Source organism: Galleria mellonella, unplaced genomic scaffold (genome assembly GCF_026898425.1).
Source record: "Galleria mellonella isolate WM207_F2 unplaced genomic scaffold, CSIRO_AGI_GalMel_v1 utg56, whole genome shotgun sequence".
Classification (NCBI taxonomy): Eukaryota; Metazoa; Arthropoda; class Insecta; order Lepidoptera; family Pyralidae; genus Galleria; species Galleria mellonella.
In genome coordinates, this window is record NW_026442117.1 from 4,506,954 (window position 1) to 4,530,239 (window position 23,286).

The following is a 23,286-nucleotide window of genomic DNA, read 5'->3' on the forward strand; positions in this document are numbered from 1 at the left end:
TAGAGTCATACGCCTGTCCACCAATAAGCGCGAACCCCGTCATCGCCCTACCCCTGTAGGGGCGGGGCACTCGCTCTCGCTCCAACCGCCAACGCTGCCGTGCTTCCTAACCGGCGCACAAACTTCTCCACCGTCGGGATTCCGAGATCTTTGTGGATGATATCATTGCGGACATAACGACCAGCGTCTGTAAATAATTGATAATTGCATTGAAACTACTTCGTATATAATAATAGATTAGTGAAAAATAAGCCTGCAGTTAGCCGTGGATATGGAGCAGTATCAGAGACAAAAAGAAAAATATAGTGATGCTCTCTAAGAAGGTCCGAATTTTATTATACATGACTTACATGATGACCGAGAGGAGGCCGTGGACAGAATGGAATGAATAGTTTGGAACGCCAATTGCAAAAAGAGCGAAGTACTCATGGACACGTTTTTATAACGATGACGCCGACGTTGGTTATATTAATAAACAGAGTGCCAGATTCGATAGAAAAATTGGAAAAGTTTTACGGAGCGCATACGGTGGACCTTAAACGGAATTTGAAGTCAGGGACTGCTATTTAGATGATGCAGTTGTAAACACCAGTACAGGGTACAAAGATATATTGCGAATGTTAAAAATACTTATGTGTAATTTAAATTTTAATTCAATATCCCAATAAGAGATTAGTTACACAATACATAATTAAAATTTTCCTTCCGCATAAAAGACAGCGATTGATGACAAAGACAGTGATGAGAAATATTACTAGGTGTAGGACCAACACGGCACTATCAATTGCAAAAAGAATTATTAAAATCGGTTCACAATTGGCGAAGGCATCGAGTAATATATAATAAAATACAAGCAAATTAGGAATATTCACATTTTTGAAGTTGTTTATTATAGTTTATTATAGAATAATTACTTTCGTATAAAGTTTTGCACTAATTGGTTAGAACTCGCCTGGCGAGTCGATTCGGTTATTATAGCAGTGCACAGCCTGTACGGCCGGACTCGCCACGCGAGTCAGTACGACCCATACGCCAATAAATACGAGTAGGTACTAGTTATTACATTCCACACATTTTTCTATCATTCTAATAAGCTATTCTATTATATCGAAAGTATTAATTGAGATGTATTTTTTTAAATTAAGTTACCAAATAACTTCTAACGAGTAAAATATGTGAGTCTTTTATAAGATTATTAGAAAGCTTGAGCGCCTATTCGAAGTACTTGCACCATATCAGCGCGCTAGACGGCGCGTCGTTGTAACATTAATGTTGTTTATGTTACATGACCTTACGCTAAAATATTATATTATACTAATATTAAAGCTATATAGTGTTGAAGTAGATATATAACTGTATTATATTAGTTTCGAAATCGAGCTGGGCCAAACAAATAGCTGAGGTAAGTCATTTTGTATTTTTTTTTGATGGATGAAAATAGTATGGTAGCTCCGCCTGCGCTAACGTGATACGCTGGCGGAGCACCAGTGAAGGGTGATAGATGAGAATGAAAACCAGGCCAGTTAGCCCATCATGATGAATTCATCAGGAATTAACCATGATAGTTTCCAGGGGGAACCGCGAGGAGGTCGACCTGGTTGGGTATATTGCTAGCAATGGGATTTTTAGTCTCCATTACTAACAATCCCTTTCCCCCCAGTCATTCTGTATTAGCCACACTTCAGTACAATAATAGTTTAAAGCACTTTTTCACAATTTAAATTAATATTACACTTGTTTAAACACTTATTCTCCCCATTATTGATTATGCTGATGTATGTTATCCTGTTCTTACTGAAGATCGACTTAAAGTGAATCCTCTAATTCATTTCGTCTTCTGTTAGCGTAAATACTACCACGTGTCTTTATAAAGATCTCAGCTTTTACGTCAACGTAGACAATTGAGGTTGCTTTGCAATATTTTCTCTATTCTCACTGACCCCGTATCACCAGAATACTGTAAAATCTTAAAACCTTACGACTCTGTAATTGCGCTACCCATTTACATAAAACAAATGTCTAATAAATTTATTTTTAAAAGTCTACGAATCTTTTATGAAGAAGCTATGAAAGTTCATCATCATCTTCATAATTATCACCTTTGATCCTCTGTGGTTGCTTTGTTAAAGTATATTATTGTGTATGTATTTATATTTATATTTGTATGTATGGTTTTGTCGCTGTGTGATTCTGGCATAGAATAGGCCACCCCTTCCTTTCCCGTGGGTGTCGTAAGAGCCGACTAAGGGAGGGCGAGGGATGGGCAGGGTGCCTCTTAATATACCTCTAAAAACCTAAGTGCGACTGCCAATCCGCCAGCCTAGCGTGGCAACTACTGGCAAAACTCCCCTTATAGGGAAGGCTTATGTTCAGCAGTGGACAGTTAACGGCTGAAATAATAATAATAATAATGTATGTCTTTATGATATATATTTGTATATGTAAACAATATTTGTTTAATATACTCATGTAAGTGTATTTATATGGTAATAATGTGCAGTATTTGTCCATTGTATGTGTTATATAATTTGTAAGTCAATATATATATAGGATACGTCTGTGACGACTGTTTATCTACAACAATTTTGAATTTTTCACCGCATAATTACATTTCTGTTTCGCTAGAGGTTGACTGGGAGAGAATGCATTTTTTTTTGTATAAAATGTGCAAGCTCTATAAGCTAGCTAGCTATTTTACGTAAAGGATTCATTGTCCGTAAGATCCAAGATCTCATTTAAAGAAAACCATTGTTACTTGTTGTAAACTTTTAAAATATATTGATTTAAATAAACAATAATTACTGTTATTACAATGGACGTTATGCTCTATTATTGAAGGTATATCTATTGTTACTATTTAGTTTTCTATTAGCAATTGTAGGTAGATATTAGGTTTAGTGAAAAAAAATTTCTTTTATTACTTATATTCTGCGCCGTCGATTTATTTTGGTGTGTTTAACATCACTAACACTACATAGTATAAAACAAAGTCACTGTCGCTGTCTGTCCGTCCCTATGTATGCTTAAATCTTTAAAACTACGCAACGGATTTTGAAGCAGTTTTTTTTTTTAATAAATAGAGTGATTCAAGAGGAAGGTTCATATGTATACATGCATAATATAGTAGAGAAATACTGATAAATTTAGAGTTTTCTAATGTGATGTCGTAAATAAACGCATTTTTTGCGCTTACATTGCAAACGCTGGGTGACTAAAGTATTGTACACCTTAAAAAGGTTAACAAAAAAGTCCGCGATGGTATATGTCTATCTCTCAAGGATAACCCACAACAATCATTTTTTATCCTTTATATTTCATGGAAAACAATGGCTTATTTACGAAGTGATTTTATGCAATACAGCATTAAGTTTTATCCAATTAAGTACCTTCAATATATTGTCCATTTAATATAGATCAATATGGCCTTTTACAGTATGCGATTTAAATGAATATTTCCGAAGATACCAGGTCACTCAGAAAGTATTGCGAGAAAAAGTTTTTATGTACCTATGTGAGACTGGCCAGTTATAATTTATTTAAAAATATGATTACTTATAAGTAAAAATAGGTACGTTCTAAATTCAAAACTTCCCCCCAAATTTTTTGCAAACTAATTAAAATTACCGTGTCTCATTGAAAAATGTATTTGCGAGAACATTTTCGCGATATGATTTTTTACGATTTTAAGTGTCGCTTGAAACCAGAGGAATCGTACGATAGACTTCAAATGGCATTCATGGATGAAGGCCCTTCTAAGGCAACCGTGTATCGTTGGTATAATGAATTTAAGCGCGGTCGACTAACTTTGGGGGATGAAGAAAGAAGTGGTCGCCCTTTGACGGCTGTTATGGAAGAAAACGTGTTAGCAGTGAAAAATATGATCCAAGACAATAGACGAGTTACATACCAAGAGATTCGGCATATACTGCAGATTGGATCAGGAAGCCTTCACGAGACTTCACTTCTACACGTGCATCTACGGGTGCGGAGGATAGGTTTACGCTGGGTGTCGCGCAACCTCACCAATGTTCAGAAGCAGGCAAGGGTGGAATGGTGCCACGATATGACAGACAAATTTGAAGCAGGCTCGTCTCGGCGTGTTTACGACATCGTTACAGGTGATTAATCCTGGATTTATCAATACGATCCAGAAACAAAGCGCCAGTCGACGGTTTGGGTGTCTCAAATAGCCTCTTCCATGGGGGGGGGGGGGGGGGGAGGTTTGCCAATAGTTGCCACGCTTGGCAGGCGGGTTGTCATCCGCAGTTATACTTTAGATATGTTTTAAGAGGGACACTCCTGTCCATCCCTTGATATGCCTTAGTCGGTTTTTACGATACCCACGGGAAAGGAAGGAATGCCGGAGTCACACATTCTATGCCGGGGTCACACGGCAACTTGTGTACCTTAATGTTTATAAATAGTAACTTAACAGCCGAAGGAATTAAAAAACCGAAATTTACTTAACACAATTTATTAAAATATTACATTAAAGGAAAACAAAATATAATTAAATTTAACTAGTTGACTCTGTAGATATTAGACAAGAAGTGCTTGTTGCCGAGGTGCGTTGATCCATCACGTGGTCTGCTTGACTTCAATGCTGGGCATGTATCGCTGCATCAGCTGTTTAGATTGCCGTCCGTCCAAAGTTCGAAGTTTATCCTTTATTGGGGTCATGCGTGTTCAGCAGTCCTCGTGCTGTATGATATCGTAACACAATTGATATTTTTTTTATGCAATTTATAATGGCAAAGATGACGGCCCACATGATGGAAAGTTGTTACAGTTATAGACATGAGCAGTACCATCGACATAACAGAGTATATTGTTTCGCTCATGATACCACCTATGCGTTGCTGAGGACTCAGGTGTTATTCCTCTGTGCCCTGTAAATTCACTGCCATATCGCACCCTTCAAACCGAAACACAGCCATGTACATTCACGGTAGAAACACGAGTGGAACACAGGTGCCTAAGCAAACGACTTTTGTACAGTCTCCCTTTGGTAATGATTGAAAAGTTTTGTAAATATTTTAAACGTAGTAATACATATTTGATACAACAAACGTTGAAATATATTTATATATTTTCAGTATACAACTGATTAAGAAATGTTTTGTACAAAAGTCGATTGCTTGGGTACCTCTGCCCCATTCGTGTTTCTACCGTGAAGCAGTTGTGTTTGCATGGCTGTGTTTCGGTTTGAAGGGTGGGATATGGCGTGAATTTACTGGGTACAGAGGAATAACACCTGAGTCCTCAGGAATGGCAACGCATAGGGGGTATCATGGGCGAAACAGTATACTCTGTTATGTCCACAGTACTGCTCATGTCTATAGGCGACGGTTACCACTTTCCATCAGGTGGGCCGTCAGCTTGTTTGCCATTCTAAGTTGCATAAAAAAAAATTAAGAAATGTTTACATTTGTGTGGAAAATTTTCAGTTCGTACTCGTAAGTATTGACACTGCAATCTCTAAATAAGTAGTCGCTTTGTAATAGCGATGCGCGAATCTGAATGATTGTGTTATTCGAATAATTAGTAATTACTAATTTTATAATTCGACTATTAAATTAGTAACATACTATTTTCCGTATTCGAATGATTTTACTAATTATTAACTAATTACAACAGTCCTTTCCCTGTACCTGCTACTACCAAGTCCATTCCCTGTCCGATCGGGTCGACTCGGCTATATTCGTGTCGATTCGTACCTCAACGATTACTAATGAATGATATTAGTAATCAGACGACATTAGTAGTCGGATGAATAAAATTTGAAAATCATTCGAATAATTCGAATGGTTTATTCAGTCGAATGATTAGTAGTCGATTTAGTAAAGTCGCGCATCTCTACCCCGTAACACTTACACTTCTGACCTCTACTCGTAAATTATTGGAACTTTTTGCTCTGGGTAATCAATAACAGTTTTATTTAGATGATTCGAACTAGTTAGTTTAATAAATGGACAAATTGATGTAGAAGCCATGTTTATTGGGATCATGTGACGCGACACGGCCGTGGGCTCTCATTGATTGAATGACCAAACTGTTTAGCACGCGATGTGATTTGATGTGGTCACACGGCACATGTATAGATATATATTTTTATTTGATTTAAAATGGCAACACAGTGACTACTCATGTGATGGAAAGAGGAATAGTAACCCCATCCACGCTATTAGTATACGCTGGCGGGTGGCACCAGTGACAGTTGATAGGTGAGAATGAGATCAGGTGGTCTACCATGAAATGAAATTCCGAATTTTCGGGCTCAATTTTGTGTTTTTGTTCGTACCGAAATCAACCCAGTAAATGAAGCTTAACATTTCGTTCATCATAAATCCTATCCTAATAGTCCAGAAGAATGATATTTTAACATTTTTAATAATTTTAAACGGCATGTATTATGTAATTTTAACATTAAATTTCTGTTTTGTTCATGCCCGAAATTTGGGAACATATTTTATGGCAGGCCCTTAGGTTACTTAATCCACCGTGACGAATTCCACAACAATTAACCAAGTCGATTTAAAGCGAATTGAGAAAAGAGATTGGCAACCGCAGTTAGGCTTTGGAGATGTTTTAAGTAAGACTCTGCTGTCCATCCCTTGACCATTAAATTCTCTTAGTTGTCTCTTACGACATCTACAAGAAAGAAAGGTGTGACTCATTCTGTATTAGGACCTTACGGCAACATAATATAATAATAATATTTCGTTAACTTACATTAAAAAAACAACTGTTTAACAGCAGAAATATGAATGGGGCAAATATACAAATGCAGGTGACTTTTGTACTTACAAAGTTTCGCTCTGATTATGTTGAATTATGAATAGTCTTAAGTGAATGACATAATTATTATAATTTATTTACATTATACAACATAGGGATTAAAAGAATACAAACAATAATACAATAGATATATTTGTATGTGAATATAAATGGCGACCTTATTGCATTAAGTAAATTACGTGGTATACAAAGTTTAGCACATTGGAATTGTCTATCAAGTTTTTAAACAGTTGTATAATTTTCAATATTTCTGATCGATTAGGTATTTAAAAAGTGCTCTAATAGGGGGGAAGGGATTGTTAGTAATGTGGACAACCAGTCCCATTGCTAGCAATGTATAATATAACTAGCTGACCCCGTAAACGTTGTTTTACCACTTATTGCGAAATATAAAAATCGCGATTAAAATACAGGGGTTGATCGTAAAACGATGAAAATTTTAGGTTGTATATATTTTTTTATGCTAAATTATAATAAAATAAAAAAATTGTCAAAAAAATTAAAAAAAATATTTTGGGGTGGGTCACCCTTATCATTGACGGGTATGAAAAATAGATGTTGGCCGATTCTCAGACCTACCCAATATGTACACAAAATTTCATAAATATCGGTAAAGCCGTTTCGGAGGAGTTTGGCAACAAACACCGTGACACGAGAATTTTATATATAAGATATCGACTTCCACGGGGTTCCCCCTGGAAACAATCGTGCTGAATTCCAGGTGTATCCATCACGATGGGCTAACTGACCTGCCTTTTCATTCTCACCTATCATCTCTCACAGGTGCCCCGCCAACGTATATCGTTAGCGCAGGGGGAGTTATCATACTATTATCATCCATTAAAAAAAGTGCTTTAATAGTGTACTAAAACGTAAATCGTCGTCTGTAGTTTTCAAATAATAATAATAATAAACTCTTTATTGCGTACAATACAGATGTATACAAGGAGTATTTATACAGAATGTGTACGAATATATTTTATATAAAAGACGGCCTTATCGCTATAAGCAATCTTTTACTGAAAGGTAGATGACGCAAGTCAGGCGCAGTAAATACAAAAAAGTCACCAAATAAAATACATAATATTCTAAATATCATTTATATAAAAATAAGATTACAATACATAAACATACATATATAATATAAATAATAATACATAAAAATAAATATACTAAATAGACCAAGGTATATCACCAGAGGTAGATTGTACAAAAGTGCTTGGGCATCTCTGTCCCGTTCGTGTTTCTACCGTGAAGCAGCTGTGTTTCTCTTTGGGTTTGAAAGGTGGGATATGGCAGTAAATTTACAAGGTACAGAGGAATAACACCCGAGTCCTCAGGAATGACAACGCATTGGGGGTATCGTGAGCGAAGCGGTATACTCTGTTATGTCCATGGTACTGCTCATGTCTATAGGCGACGGTTACCACTTTCCATCAGGTGGACCGTCAGCTTGTTTGCTATTCTAAGGTGCATAAAAAAAAGTAAATAACCCGTAGTAAACAGTAAGGCAAATTAGAGAGATAGGTAATGAGATTGTACCTGCTTCTTAAAAATGCTCAATAATCTATCTTCTTTCGTATTACACATTGTCTCATTTTGCCAATAAAGTTATTTAAATAAATAAATGTTGCCACACTCCAATATGAAAGTTTAAAGTGATGTTATCGCATCGAGTAATTAGCGGAGCTTGTCGCATACCAAATATTCCGTGTCGAAGTGCATTTAGCGGACGAACAAAAACTGCATTGTCAGTATAGTGGCGTGCATTGTTTGTGGCGAAAGTGCGGTCGCGTCATGAGGTCGCGCATCCACGTAGTGTTGCCAGTTGCTCAAATTGTACACTCCGTGTACAATTTATAAATGGCAACGCAGTGTACATTATACTTATGTTGTTACAATTTTTTTTTAATAAATAGAAGTATTTTTCGTATGATGGAATCAAGCCAAATTAACGAAATTTCTCTTAAATTATTATTACTTCAGCCGTTAACTGTCCACTGCTGAACATAAGCCTTCCCTATAAGGGGAGTTTTGCCAGTAGTTGCCACGCATGGCAGATCGATTTGCAGCCACAGTTAGGCTTTGGAGACGTTTTAAGAGGAATGATGCTGTCCATCTCTCGCTTTCCCTTAGTTGGCTCTTATGACCACCACGGGATAGGAAGGGGAGTGTTCTATTCTATACCAGGACCACACGGCCAAAATTATTATTACTTAACATCAATACTATTTTTTTTTGCATACGCTTAAACCTAAATGATCACGTATAGTACAGTTTAAAAGGAATTTTCCCCTGCGAACGCTTAGGCTGTGGAATGGTCTTTCTGCCGAGGTTTCCTCTAGAGACTATAGTATGGACTTTTCAAAAAGGACTTTTATTTTTATTTTTTATATTACATCTATATTAAGGTTTCTTCAGGGTCGGCAACGTGCATTTGAGACCCTTAGTGTTACAGGTGTTCATAGGCTACAGTAATCGTTTACTTTGCCACCTTGGTGATATATATATATAAAAAAAAAGTAGTTTTTTACTAACCACTTACGTTACTCACAAAAAGTTATCAAAAAAGAGCATCGTGTTATTATGACCTCGGAGATGAATATCATTTATCAAGTGTAATGTGGCCACGCAATGAGCGAACGTGTCCTCTCAACTCACAGTCGTGTGTTGTTAACCTCAGTTTAATTCTACGTTATTAATTTTTGATTATCACGACGGCGGTCATGGAAAGAAATTAGATATTGAAATAAATTGCTTCATTCGTGTATTATATATAATTAAGTTCATGTATCAGCAAGAAATCGATTAGTAATTACGTATGTCTAGGAATAAATGAGAGGATGTTTTTGAAAGCCTTCGTATTCAAGCATTTTCAAAATAAAGGAGGTTGATTTAGTTATATTTTTTATGTTTATTACCCAATAACTTCGTCAATTATAAACTGATTTGGAATAACATTTTTTTTTTACTTAAAAGAAAATTTTTACAAATTGATTCCATAGAAATTTTATCAAAAACGTTTTACTTATTTAATTTTGAAATAAAAATAACTACTTTGACTACAATTACAGACGGTTTTTTTAAGGAACACAATATTATATTATATTGTATAATTTTATTTAATGTTATTTAGAAATTAGGAATCGAAAACAAGCGGAAAATATGTAAAGTGATAACTGTTGCTTATTGATATGATTATGTGTAATTTAATTCTTCATAATAATCCTTATTTCTTTATGTTTAGGACAAAAAGCATCGTGCAGAAATTTGTGTTTTTTTAGGCAACTATTGTGAAGTACTAGCTCATATAAATTGACAAACGAGTAAATATTTGTTAAAAAAAAAAGAAGAATTAAATCAAATTTGCAGCTGAAAAGTAATAGTGTTACGAAGTAGCATAATTGAATCAATTTTTAAAATAATATATATTCTTTATTGCACTTGAAAAAAAAAGATACAGCCATTAGTTTAACAACTTGTTAGCAAGAGTGGGCCTATCTCTGAAAGAGATCTCTTCCAGCTAATCCAATGCAGTGAGAGAGAAAACAATTATAGAGAATAATAAGTATTTTTATATGAAATAGAATATCAAACGGCAGATAACGGAAGCCATTAACCGCTATTACATCGCTGATCCCATTCTCTAATGATTTTATATTGAAAAATAAATTTTATCGCACGTTTAATTGCCTCTAACGAACAACATCTAAATGCTATTCATGTGAAAACTCTACCAACCTGTTCCTGTGAGACTTCGGAAACTTCGGAGAAAGTGCAGTTAACTTGCACGTTAAATAATAATAGGTAATATTAGATTACGTTCATTAGATAATTTACGTGTGTATAGTAGTAATTCTTTTATTAATCTGATTTCAAAAATGATAAGATTCTATAGAAGTTTTTTTTTTGTTTTAAGCGATATCTTCGTCATTTCTACATCGATTTTGATGGTTCTTTTTGCAATCGGCGGTATTTACTTCTGTATTGGTCCCATCTTAATTTTGTCAAGATTGAAGCTTTTGAAATAAAATTTAAAATTTAATTTAGAAAAGTGTAATATGTTTGTTCTATATTTTAACTATTTTTAATTCCTAATAAAATGCAATATATCAATGTTTATATTGTGCTCTGTGGCAATATACGCATAGTAATAAAAATTAAAAAATATATTTATATATAAGTAGCTATGAAAATTGAATAAACTTACTATATTTGTTGCAGAAAATTGTTTTAATATAAACAATTCGATTCATTAAATTCCCGTTGTTTAATTACATTTAAATGTTAAAAAAACTTTAAAAAATAAAAATAAAAACAATTGAATATTTTATCTTTAAGTTCAGTTAGGGACTTCCTTTGTTGAAATCGCTCCAAAATTATTTCAATCATTAACAATAGCTATGTCAAAACTCGTTATTGAAGGTATCAACATTTTTTTGTTAATTTGCATAATCTATTTAGAACCATCCTGTGATTGTTGGTTACAAAGGCTGTGTAATTTTTATTTTGCCTACAAAATGCTTCAACTAACATACTTTTCAAAGAGTACAAACTGATAAACCAATAAAACGGTTTTAGGAAACGGCGTACCACTTTCACTCGTTACTTTATCAGCGGAAAACAAAAGAAAACAAGACACTTGAGTCATTGTCAAATTGTTTTGTTGGAATAACACGACCTTGCAGTTGTCTCGCCTCAAGCGTATAGCTTTAGTGCGCGGCTTCGTATGCGTCGATTTTGGAAGTAGTTTTTATTAAACACACTTAAGTTTCTTATGTTTAAATATTTAGTTTAGGTTATGTTTAAATATTAAAGTTAGGTTATGTTTAAATATTTAGTTTAGTTTATGTTTAAATATTTAGTTTATAAAACACACTTAAGTTCGCCCTTTAGAAAAATAACTCGCTTCTAATTTGGTAATAATATTAATAACAGACAGACTAAAATTCTAATACAATTTTATTATATGTATATAAATTTATATTCATTCCCATTATATGTCATAATACCACCATAGTAAGAGATGACTAAGAGAAATTTAATGTTAGAGGGATGGGCAGGAGCGTCCTTGTTGAAACATCACCAAAGCCTAACTGCAGCCAACCCCCCTGCCAAGCAAGCCTAACTGCGGTTGCTAACCCGTCTGCCAAGCGTGGCAACTACTAGTAGACCCCCAAATAGGGGGAGGCCTATGTTCAGGAGTGGATGGTTGATAGCTGACATGGTGATGATGATACAGACTAAAGTGTTCTAAGAATTGCTGTTTCTCTTTCTCTTCGTCCTCTTCATCACTGAACGTCGTGTCCTTAAAAGGTGTCTATTGCCTCTCTTATGATGTTATTCCATTGTGCACGGTCTTCAGCTTCTCGCAAGGCAGCTGCAATTGACAGTCCCGTAACGGCGGTTACTTGGTCCGACCATCGATTAGGCGATCGTCCGCGTCGTTTTTTTCCCTCTATCTTGCCTACAACCATTAGTTTGTCCAGATTGTCGGACTGTCGTCGAGCAACATGACCGAAGTATCCAAGAATCCTTAGATAGCAGACTGTCGAGAGCCTATCTTTTATACGGAGTTGCGCTGGGCTGTTTAATGCACTAATAAGGAATTCACATAGGGAAACGATATTTTTAAAAATTTGCTACACAAAATATCAGTCATTTATTTTTTTATTATTTATTGACCACATTACAAAAAAAATGTCTGGTACAAAAAAAAAGCCGGACTTAATACTATATAGCATTCTATCATAACAAAATTTATATAGAATACACATCAATTATGCCGAATGTATGGTTCTGCAAATCCAGACATCTTTGTGTTTTTTCTTTTATGCAACTTAGAATGGCAAACAAGCTGACGGCCCACCTGATGGAAAGTGGTAACCACCGTTCAAAAGTCGTTCGCTTGGGCACCTCTGTCCTATTCGTGTTTTTACCGTGAAGCAGTTGTGTTTGCATGGTTGTGTTTTGGTTTGAAAGGTCGGATTTAGCAGTAAATTTACAAGGTACAGAGAAATAACACATGAGTCCTCAGGAATGGCAACGTATGGGGGGTATTATGGATGAAACAGTATACTCTGTTATGTCCATGGAGACGGTTACCACTTCCCATCAGGTGGGCCGTCAGCTTGTTTGCCATTCTAAGTTGCATAAACAAAAACAACGGTACATGATGTCTGATGTAGTGTGACAACAATGCAGAGCTATGTACTCGACAGTTAATATGCATTTGCAGGTGTGCGCCTGCGCAGTTCAGTTAACCGTACATACAATTTGTAGATAAGATATCATAAGGTGCGTAACACGACGTACTGGTAATGTACACATAATAATTATAGGCAAACCATTTAACTTTTTTAACAAACGAATTTAAAAAAGTAAAATGAATTACGTGTGCGTGCGTGCGTTCGTTGATGTCGGTTATTACTTTTTTTCAGGTTTACTCTTGTTTGAGGTAAAATTTTAAATTAAGTATTTATTATTAGATGAAAAACGGAAAATTAATTATGTGATTAAATCACTTGTTTTAATAAACATTACAAATATTAAATATGAAATGAAGAAAAACGAGTGTTATTCCTATATTTATGTAACACGATAAGTTACATACTTTTTTTCTATGTATGTACTGTATTACAAACATTTTTGCATTTTTTGTATTTTTTTTTATACAACTTAGAATGGCAAACAAACTAACGGCCCACCTTATGGAAAGTGGTAACCGTCGCCTATAGATATAAGCAGTACCATGGACATAACAGAGTATACTGTATCGCCCATGATACCCCCCATGTGTTGCCATTCCTGAGGACTCAGGTGTTATTCCTCTGTAGCCTGTAAATTCACTGTCATATCCCACCTTTCAAACCGAAACACAGCTATGCAAACACAACTGCTTTAGACGCCTGAAACACGAATGGAACTGAGGTTTTTATTTTATTTTTTATTTACGGTTGAATGAGTAAATTAATGAGAATTTTGGTAAAGACACGTCTGGTAAAGATACTTTTATGTATCATGTTCATTTATGTACAAGTTCATGTAGTTTTTTTGTTTCTTTTTTATCAATATGAAGTTTATGATAGTCATTTTATTCATTTAAGTTTCTTTTTAGTTATATACTTTTTATTTGAAAAAGCAACAGCCGAGCTTCTTGCCCTTCCTTCTCATTTGAAATTGTATTTCGAACTGGACACCGGGGAAAAATGCTTATTTATAGATGTTTATACTTAATTGAATTTATTTGAATAAAAAAAAAAAGAAAATATTTAATTATTATAAAAATCTGAAATTTTGATATTACTACGCAACTTTGCATTTGGTGTTTAGATGGAGGAAGCGAAAGAGGTTTGTTTAAATCGAAGCATTTGGCGTTCCATTGTTTCTGCCTACCCTAATGGGAGACAGGCGTGACAGATATGTATGTATGTATGTATGTGTTTAGATAATATATGTTATTAGGATAAATTGGTTTTTATCTATCTTATATTCGCATATGGGGTCAGCTAAGCTGTTGCACGTCGACCCATCGAGATCTTTTGTGCTTCCCCCTGCCTTATAACATCATTTCATAGATCCTATGTGTTACCTTAACGATATTCCGCGGGTCTGTAGTCATAAATTGGTTTTAAAATTTTTGCCAGATCTTCTCGGCTGAACTATTTACTAAATTGAATGATAGGGCAATAAATTGATGTAAGTATGTATATAAATAAATAAATAAAATTTTTGTCGGTTTTAGAACTTTCGGTGGATACAATATTTAAATCATTTTCACCTTATTATATTTTTGTAGTAGTGATGTGTGAGCATAAACTTAGTAAATTAATTAAAAGTAAAGTAAAAATAGTAAAAATATATTTATTATCGAAGTAAACATACTTCGATAATAAATATATAATATATAAGCGCAAGGTTTAACATTGATTCGTACACTAGGCTAACCCTATCCTGTAGAAAATGGGAATCGTATTGTCAAATACATGCTTACAGAAATTAAAATAGGCTTTCTAGTAGTACAGATAACTGTTTACCTATAAGTTTAAACAAGGCAGTTATTTTTACAATATGATTTCAATTTATAAATATAGATTAAAAAATATTTAATTTAAACCCTATTGATTGGATTTGTTTCATATATTTTATTTCATATTACAGAATTGGCAATTTAATAATCAAACTCAGTTGATTTGATCAATAATTATTTTGCTAATATTGGAAGTAATTTAGCAGATAAATTAAATAATGATGTTCACTCTCAAAAAGCCCTTTTTAAAGATACTTTCACCCCACCTGTTAACTCCATGGCTATGTTGGAAACAACTACTGAAGAAGTTGAAACCGTCATAAAAAATCTCAAGAGTGATAGTACTACGGGATGGGACGGCATATCTACAAAACTGATAAAAATCGTCAAAGATTACATAGTTCCAGTTATAACCCACATAATAAATCTGTCTATTAAAACGGGTGTTTTTCCTCGTATATTTAAAATATCTGTTGTTCATCCAATCCATAAGACGGGGGACAGAGACCGTCTCGATAACTATCGACCAATTTCAATTCTATCATCCCTATCAAAAATATTAGAAAAAGTAATTAATAAACGGCTTTTATCTTATTTAAAACAAGGAAATATATTATCTGATAATCAATATGGTTTTAGGACGGGATTATCATCTACGGACGCTGTATCGAATCTCACAGAATTTATCGCTGTAAATATAGATCGCAAAGAAAAATGCATAGGTGTATTCTTAGATTTGGCGAAAGCTTTCGATACGGTTTCTGTGGGCCTTTTACTGGAGAAAATGAATAGAATTGGTATACGAGGAACGACTCTCGAGCTTTTTGAAAGTTACTTATCAGATAGAACTCAAAGAACTAAAATTGGAAACCACATAAGTGCCGATGTATCTACCACTTACGGTGTGCCGCAGGGTAGTGTGCTCGGTCCTAGCCTCTTTCTAATATATATAAATGATTTATGTGAATTAAAACTAAAAAATGTTAAAATTTTTACTTATGCAGATGATACGTCACTACTTTTCCACGGTAAAACTTGGGAAGAGGCTAGAACCAATACTGAAAAGGGTCTACAAACTACTATGACATGGCTTAATAAAAATAAATTAACACATAATCTAAACAAAACTAAGTTAATAACATTTGCTATTACAAATAATGATATTCCTGATAAAAATATTTTTAAAATTCAAGCTCACAGTTGTCATAAAGAAAATAACAATATATTATGTACGTGCCCACTTCTATACAGTCAAACATCTATAAAATATCTAGGAATCATATTAGACCAAACTCTTACTTGGAAACCACAAATTAGCAAATTGACAGAGAGAATACGCAAACTAATATATATATTTAAAACCTTGAGACATGTTACTGATCCAAAACTTATAAAAACAATATATTTTGCCATGGCACAATCTGTTTTAACATACGGTATAAGGGCGTGGGGGAGCAAAAAAAAACTCACTTGTTGCGACTGGAAAGAGCACAAAGATCTCTTCTAAAAGTTATTAATTTTAAACCATTTAGATTTCCCACAAAAGATTTATATTCAATAAGTGATGTATTAACAGTTAGACAGCTCTTTGTATTGGACACAATATTAACACAGCACATAAATTTAACATATAATCCTAATATTTTATCTACTCGTAGAAAAGATAAAGTATGTTCTACAGTACAAATTAGGACACACTATTGTAATAAATTCCAGATTTTTTTAGCTCCTTTTCTTTATAATAAAATAAACAAAATTCTTAATATCTATTCACTAACTAAATACAAATGCAAGGAAAAGGTATCCAATTGGCTTAAAAATCAAGATTATACATTTACAGAGCAATTGTTAATTACTAATAAATAAGTCATTTCTTACTATATTTTGAACGTAAATTTGTAAATTGAAAAATAAATCTGTAAATTTACACATACGCGCGTGCACACACACACACACACACACACACACACACACACACACACACACACACACACACACACACACACACACGCACGCACGCACGCACGCACACACACACACACACACACACACACACACACTACTTACACATATATAGTAATTAATTATATTTCATCTGCATTACTCATAGAATGCTTAACAAAAAAACAACATAGATGTACTCATGAATTATTCTAAATGAAACGCATTGTAAATTTGATATTATGTCTAACAATACTTAGTCTCTGCTTAAAATAATATTATGCTATAATATAAATTAATTTATTAATATTTGTCTTAAGTCAATACTTTATGTGGTTGCTAATATGACCGGCAAATAATAGAATAGAATAGAATAGAATAGAAATCATTTATTCAAATAAACTTACATTGAAGCACTTTTGAAAAGTCATTACATTTTTTTTTAATCTACCGCTCGTTTGGAAAGCTGTCTCATCACAAGAAGAACGAGCAAGAAACTTGCGTGTTGCTCTTTTAAATAATTTTATTATTACTTTACATTTTCAAGTTTAATTGTGTGAATACAAACCACCAATTAGCACTAATTCAATTAAATACTCAAAAAAAAAAAAAATATTGAATACATAACCAACTGGTTAAACAATTAATAAGAGGAAATCAGTCATAGTGATTAGAGCAGACCAGTCCCTACAAGCAGCACCCGTTCACGAGTATGACGGATGAGCCAGCCATCACTGCGCTCGACCATATTTTAGGGAGCCCAATGACCCGGCCCACCACGCCGCCACAAGTCTGGACATTTTAGTGAGCATGACTACTCAAAACACTAGACCACGTCAAAGCTACTCACAATTGCCATCTGATAGTTATAGTATTCACATTTTACATAAGAATGCATGCGGCAATTAATACAAAAAACCGCTACGCTTTCATATTTCTAAAATTAATCAATTAAATCAAGAAAGCAATGAGAAAATAAAATTATAACGTTGTATGCTAATAAACTAATTATTTACTTGATATGTTGTCATCTATGAATTCGTCTATCCTGTAATAGGCTTTCTTACATAAAAATTGTTTAATATAAGATTTGAATTGCCTCTCTGTCAGATTTAATGCAGATTCCGGCAGTTTATTATAAAATCTTATGCAATTACCATAGAATGAATTACTGATTTTGTGCAGACGGCATTTAGGTAAAATAAGCTTAACTTAGCTTAATAAGTTTACCCACCTAATATTGCACATTAGGTGGGTAAACTGTTAATCGTAATTGTAAGTAAATAATATGATGCTACCCACATTTAACAATGTTGCACCAAAAGTAAATTGAACATTGCAAATGAGTGTATTTATATTTTAGATTGTACCGTCTTATGTTAAGTCAAAGGAAGTTTTTAACTAACCACTGAGATACAGGCTCAGCCTAGTTCGGTGGCTAGTAGATGTAACTAGGTGTGAATTGTTATTAAATAAAGAATTATTATTAAATTATTATTATTAATAATCGTGTTAAATGTAATGTGGCAAGTTTACAACACTCGGCAGTGAGTTCGTGATAGGCCGAGCGGCGGAAGTGTGCCGAGAGCTATTCTCCGTACTCAATGTGTATTGTGTATGTAATTTTATTGTTTTGTATCACGACATGACTAATATTGTTATACATTATTATACAAATTATATTTGGCAATTATTTGAGCTGATCTATGATAAGGCTGTTTCAACATATAAGGAAACATGACATAAAAAAGGTCTTGCCAAAAGGGCAAAATTTTTATATTTCTCATCACCATCACCTTTAATAGATGATAATAATAAGAGAGAAGACTAATAAGAAGAATAGCCTAATTAGTTTTATGCTGATCAGATCAGAAAGCAATAAAAGAAAAATTCGAGATAAAATACTTAGAAAGTATTGATATTTGTTTCTCTAGCTTGTCACTTACAACTAGTGGTTTGTAAGCAATATCTATTTAAGTTACAGTATCTATCTACTGGTTCAATAACGAATATATTAAAAGTGTGTTATCCAAAAAAATAATATTGGATAACAGACTTTTAACATATACAAAAATACATAGATGTTCCACGGATATTGAAATGGGTGATGACCTTTTTCCGCCATCAATGTCAAGAGAAACCCAATACATAGATATCAGATCGGTATCCATATTACCCATGCCTACTTACAACATTCTGGGAAAAGAAAGGATTCCTTTTCATGATCGGGAAGGACGCATTGAATTCTTACTCCACCTTTACAAGAAATTTATATTAGAAGGAGTAGAGTTGTTTTTTCTTGATTCTTCTGTAATATTAATCATAATAAAATAAATAAGTGGATTACCTTGTCTTTTAAAAAAAAAGATTTATTTGTTTTTGTCCAGGAAAATATTGTCTTTTGTATTAAAAAAAAAAAATAGAAATTATACAATAAGTACAGAATAACGCTTCTCGCTCATACGCAGTACAATCACATTAGACATTCTTGTCTTGAATTTCCGAACCTGGCCAGTCGATCGAGAGCGCGCAGTCGCGACACGCGTTGCGCGGGCTATCGCATTCAAATTTGAATTTAGCGGAAAAAAGTTATATTAAAAAGTTTTTTCTCGACACATATTGTTATTTTCTCGGTGGATATTATACTGTGCAGTGAATACGTGATTATTTGACAACTTGACAAAGGATCGGAGGTGTGTCACCCCACGTTTCTCTTTTGTAAGTGTGTACATAAAATAATTATTTAGTTTTTTTACAAAAAAAAATTTTAATTAACTTTTTTTTAAACTTTCAATTAATAAATTCCTTGAATTAAAGTAGGGCTACTTTAATTGACCTATCTGATCGTATTTTTACAAACTTTCATTTATTAAAATATATATTTTTTTCTACGTTCCTTTTTTTTTAATTTACATCGTATTTCTATTGTTTTAAATTATTTTTTAAGAAGAAACGTGAAGCCCTAAAAACAGTAAGTAAGTCGAGCCAACTTCCGTTAAGCATTTAGATTAGACATGCTGATTTTGTTCGTGTTTAGTTTCCATTTAGATAACAATTTTCTGCAGAAGGAAGTAAGTGCACATACGTCAGTGTAAAGTTACAGTTAAAAAAATAGAACTAAATATTTTTGAATCTGTACAACACTAATAAACAAAAACAGTTTGTACTTAAACGAATGAAGAAACATTTAAATCGCTCATCGACGGTTAATTTCTAATGTAATAAACACGGACAAAATTTTATAAGACATACAAAACACGTCTTAATTCTGAATTTATTCCAAATACGATGAAATTAAAAATTGAAATAGTTTTTTTTTTCTTATATTATTAAAGAGGATTTATTCTTTATATAATAATAAATAAATAAGAAATAAGAATATGCCACACCCGTAGATGCAACAATAAATAGAGATTTAATATCTATTTCCCATACTTTTACTTAATTGTAAAGTACTTGGTTAGAGGTAGAACATTTTTTTTGCAAATATTTTCTTGAATGTTAGGAGGTATTGGTATAGGAGGTGCCTACTACCAAATTGTTTATAATTACTCCTCTCCATCCAAAGGTTGCCTGGAAGAGATCGCTCTTAGCGATAAGGTCGCCCATTGTTTTCTCATTGTGATTATTTCTTGTAATTATTTATATTTATAATAAGTTTACTATTGTAATCTTTTGGAGGAAACAATAAAGAGTATCTATCTATCTATCTATCTATTGTTGGTTAACTGCCGTTTTGTACCTACTTTGATATAAGTTTGAAACGGGGTTGTTAAGCCAATCTAAATGTAGACACGTCTCTTATCTCGAAATAGATAATTTCTAATTTATTACTATACTTTGTTATACTCTACAATAAGTTATAATTACTATAAATAAAATAGACATATCAGAAATAAATAGTAAAATCGTAATTTAATGAGCTATTATTTTATACTTAATCGAAAACAATTAGTTATTAATATAATAATAATACATACATACATACATATCTGTCACGCCTGTCTCCCATTAGGGTAGGCAGAAACAATGGAACGCCAAATGCTTCGATTCAAACAAACCTCTTTCGCTTCTTCCACATTCATCAATCTTGTCATACACGCTCGCCGGTTACGGGTACTTTTAATTTGGCCCTTCTTCAGCACGTCGCCTATTTGGTCGACATACGTCCGTCTAGGGCGGCCCCTACCGACATCTCCATAATAATATACTTTATTATTAAGACTACAATTTGGTCCATTCTGTTAGTAACAATTTCTTTACAAACTATGTTAGTAAAAGTTACTAGGTATTATAATTATGTGAATAGAAAAACTATAAATATTTTTAATAAGTAAGTATTTAAGTACCAACTCGTTCAAATATTTCTTTCATTACGTAATATTAGTTTTTAAATTTTACTGTTGAATCGATGATATGTTTTATTTGGTTTGAACAATGGGCTAGTACGAATTCGTACCAACATGGTGACATACTGAGTGAATCACAAATAACGGAATCAATTCTCGTGTAGGACAAGTAGGTACATAGTTAGGTACCTAATCTACGCTGTTTTTATTGAGGTGTGAACATGTGGCATGTAGTCTTTTTTTTTTTTGGTTTTTATTATTATATTACCCGTTAATTGTCCAGTACTGAACATAGACTTTATCCATAAGGGGAGTTTCTTTTAATGGATAATAATGGAATGGTAACCCCGCCTGCGCTAATGGTATACACTGCCGGGGCACCAGTTAGGGATGATAAGTGAGAATTAAAGGGCGGGTCAGTTAGTGTTAGTCAGTTACTGTGGTAGAGCCACGCTGTAATCCTATATGGTATTGCAGCATGAATGGGCCGGCTCGACCGGGGAAGTACCACACCCTCACAGAATACCGACGCTAAGTGGTTGCATTTTTAGTGCGATCACATTCCGTATGGTGAGTGAGGGAGTCCGGAGGCCCATCCCAAACCCATCCCATACCCATCCCTTTCCTATTCCTAAAATCCTTTCCCCAACCCCGTCCCCCTATCTTACAACACGCAACCATGGCAGTGGAATTAAAAAAAAAATAACATACCCCAGGGAGGTACCAGTAACCATGTTGCTGGAGAATCCTCCCTCGAGCAACCACGCTCGGGCTGCCCTGCGTATTCTGGGGGGGGCAAAATTCCGCTCTTTGGAACCAAGGGCAAACGGAGCAATATTTCTACGGCATCCCCTTCGCTCAATGTGAGCTTCTGCAACATCAGGGGATTACATTCTAACCTAAACGCTGTCCACCACCACCTAGAAACGGCGCGGCCGGCATTGCTCTTTCTAACGGAGACACAGATATCCTCTCCAAACGAAACTTCATACCTGACGTACCCGGGTTATAAACTTGAACATTGTTTTGTTTCGCGTGCCGGTGTATGCGCGTATGTCAGAGAGGATATCTGTTGTCGCCGCCTTGGAAATCTTGAAGGAACGGACCTGTCTGTTTTATGGCTGCGTGTAGACTGCAATGACCATCCTCGCGTCTATGCATGCCTATACAGGTCCCACAGCGGTAACATCGAAACCGACCAACTCATTGAGCACGTCCAAATGGCTACAGATTCCCTGCTCGAACAGATTCCTTCCGCTGAAGTCGTGATTCTTGGCGATTTTAATGCCCACCATACCGAATGGCTTGGTTCACGTACAACCGACTATGCGGGAAGATCTGTTCATGACTTTGCTTTGGCTTATGGTCTGACGCAGCTTGTTTCCTCGCCCACGCGAATACCTGATGTGTTGGACCATTCACCTTCACTGCTGGACCTTCTGCTGACCACCCACCCAGACAACTATGTGATTTCCGTCGAAGCTCCGCTTGGATCGTCGGATCACTGTCTGGTGCGGAGCGAGGTGCCTCTCATGAGTCCGATTCCACCACGTTCTACGGGTAGACGTCGTGTTTGGCACTACAGGTCGGCAGACTGGGATGAGATGCGGATTTTTTTCGCATCTTACCCATGGAGGCAGGTTTGCTTCGCACTGGGGGATCCCAACGCCATCGCCGATTCCATCGCCGATGTGGTGCTCCAGGGAATGGAATTATTTATTCCTAACTCTGTGGTACCTGTCGGTGGGAAATCCCAGCCCTGGTATGGAGCCTCTTGTAGAATAGCATCTCGCCTGAAACAGGAGTGCTTCCTAGCCTGGGCCAAAGGTGTGGCATCGCGAGATTCTAACATCAGTGCCCTTAAAAAGAAGTATAACTTTGCCTCTAGGTCCTTCAAAAGAGTTTTGGCCACAGCGAAGTCAGAGCATATTGGTAGAATTGGCAAGAGATTGGCTAGTTTACCTTCGGGATCTCGAGCTTTCTGGTCTCTTGCCAAAGCTGCACAAGGGAATTTCTGTCAGTCATCTTTTCCACCATTGCGCAGGGAGGATAACTCGTTGGCTCTGAACGCCAAAGAGAAGGCCGATCTCCTTGGATCTCTCTTTGCATCAAACTCGACGTTGGATGACGGGGAGAAACTACCGCCGACCATCCCGCGTTGTAGGAGCT

At 34.9% G+C, this 23,286-nt stretch overlaps 1 protein-coding gene across 2 annotated transcripts in view; it reads left to right on the plus strand.

Annotated features, from left to right (window-relative positions):
• Positions 1–23,286, plus strand: part of LOC113516165 (SH2 domain-containing protein 4B-like) — a 106,336-nt gene that overhangs the window by 13,838 nt on the left and 69,212 nt on the right. Inside the window, exon 1 of one of the 2 annotated variants that reach the window (XM_052899049.1) lies at positions 19,268–19,486. The exons of the other annotated variant lie outside the window; for it this stretch is intronic. The gene's annotated coding sequence lies outside the window, so the exon portion shown is untranslated. Of the gene's footprint in view, positions 1–19,267; positions 19,487–23,286 lie in introns of those variants that run through there. 2 annotated transcript variants of the gene reach the window in all.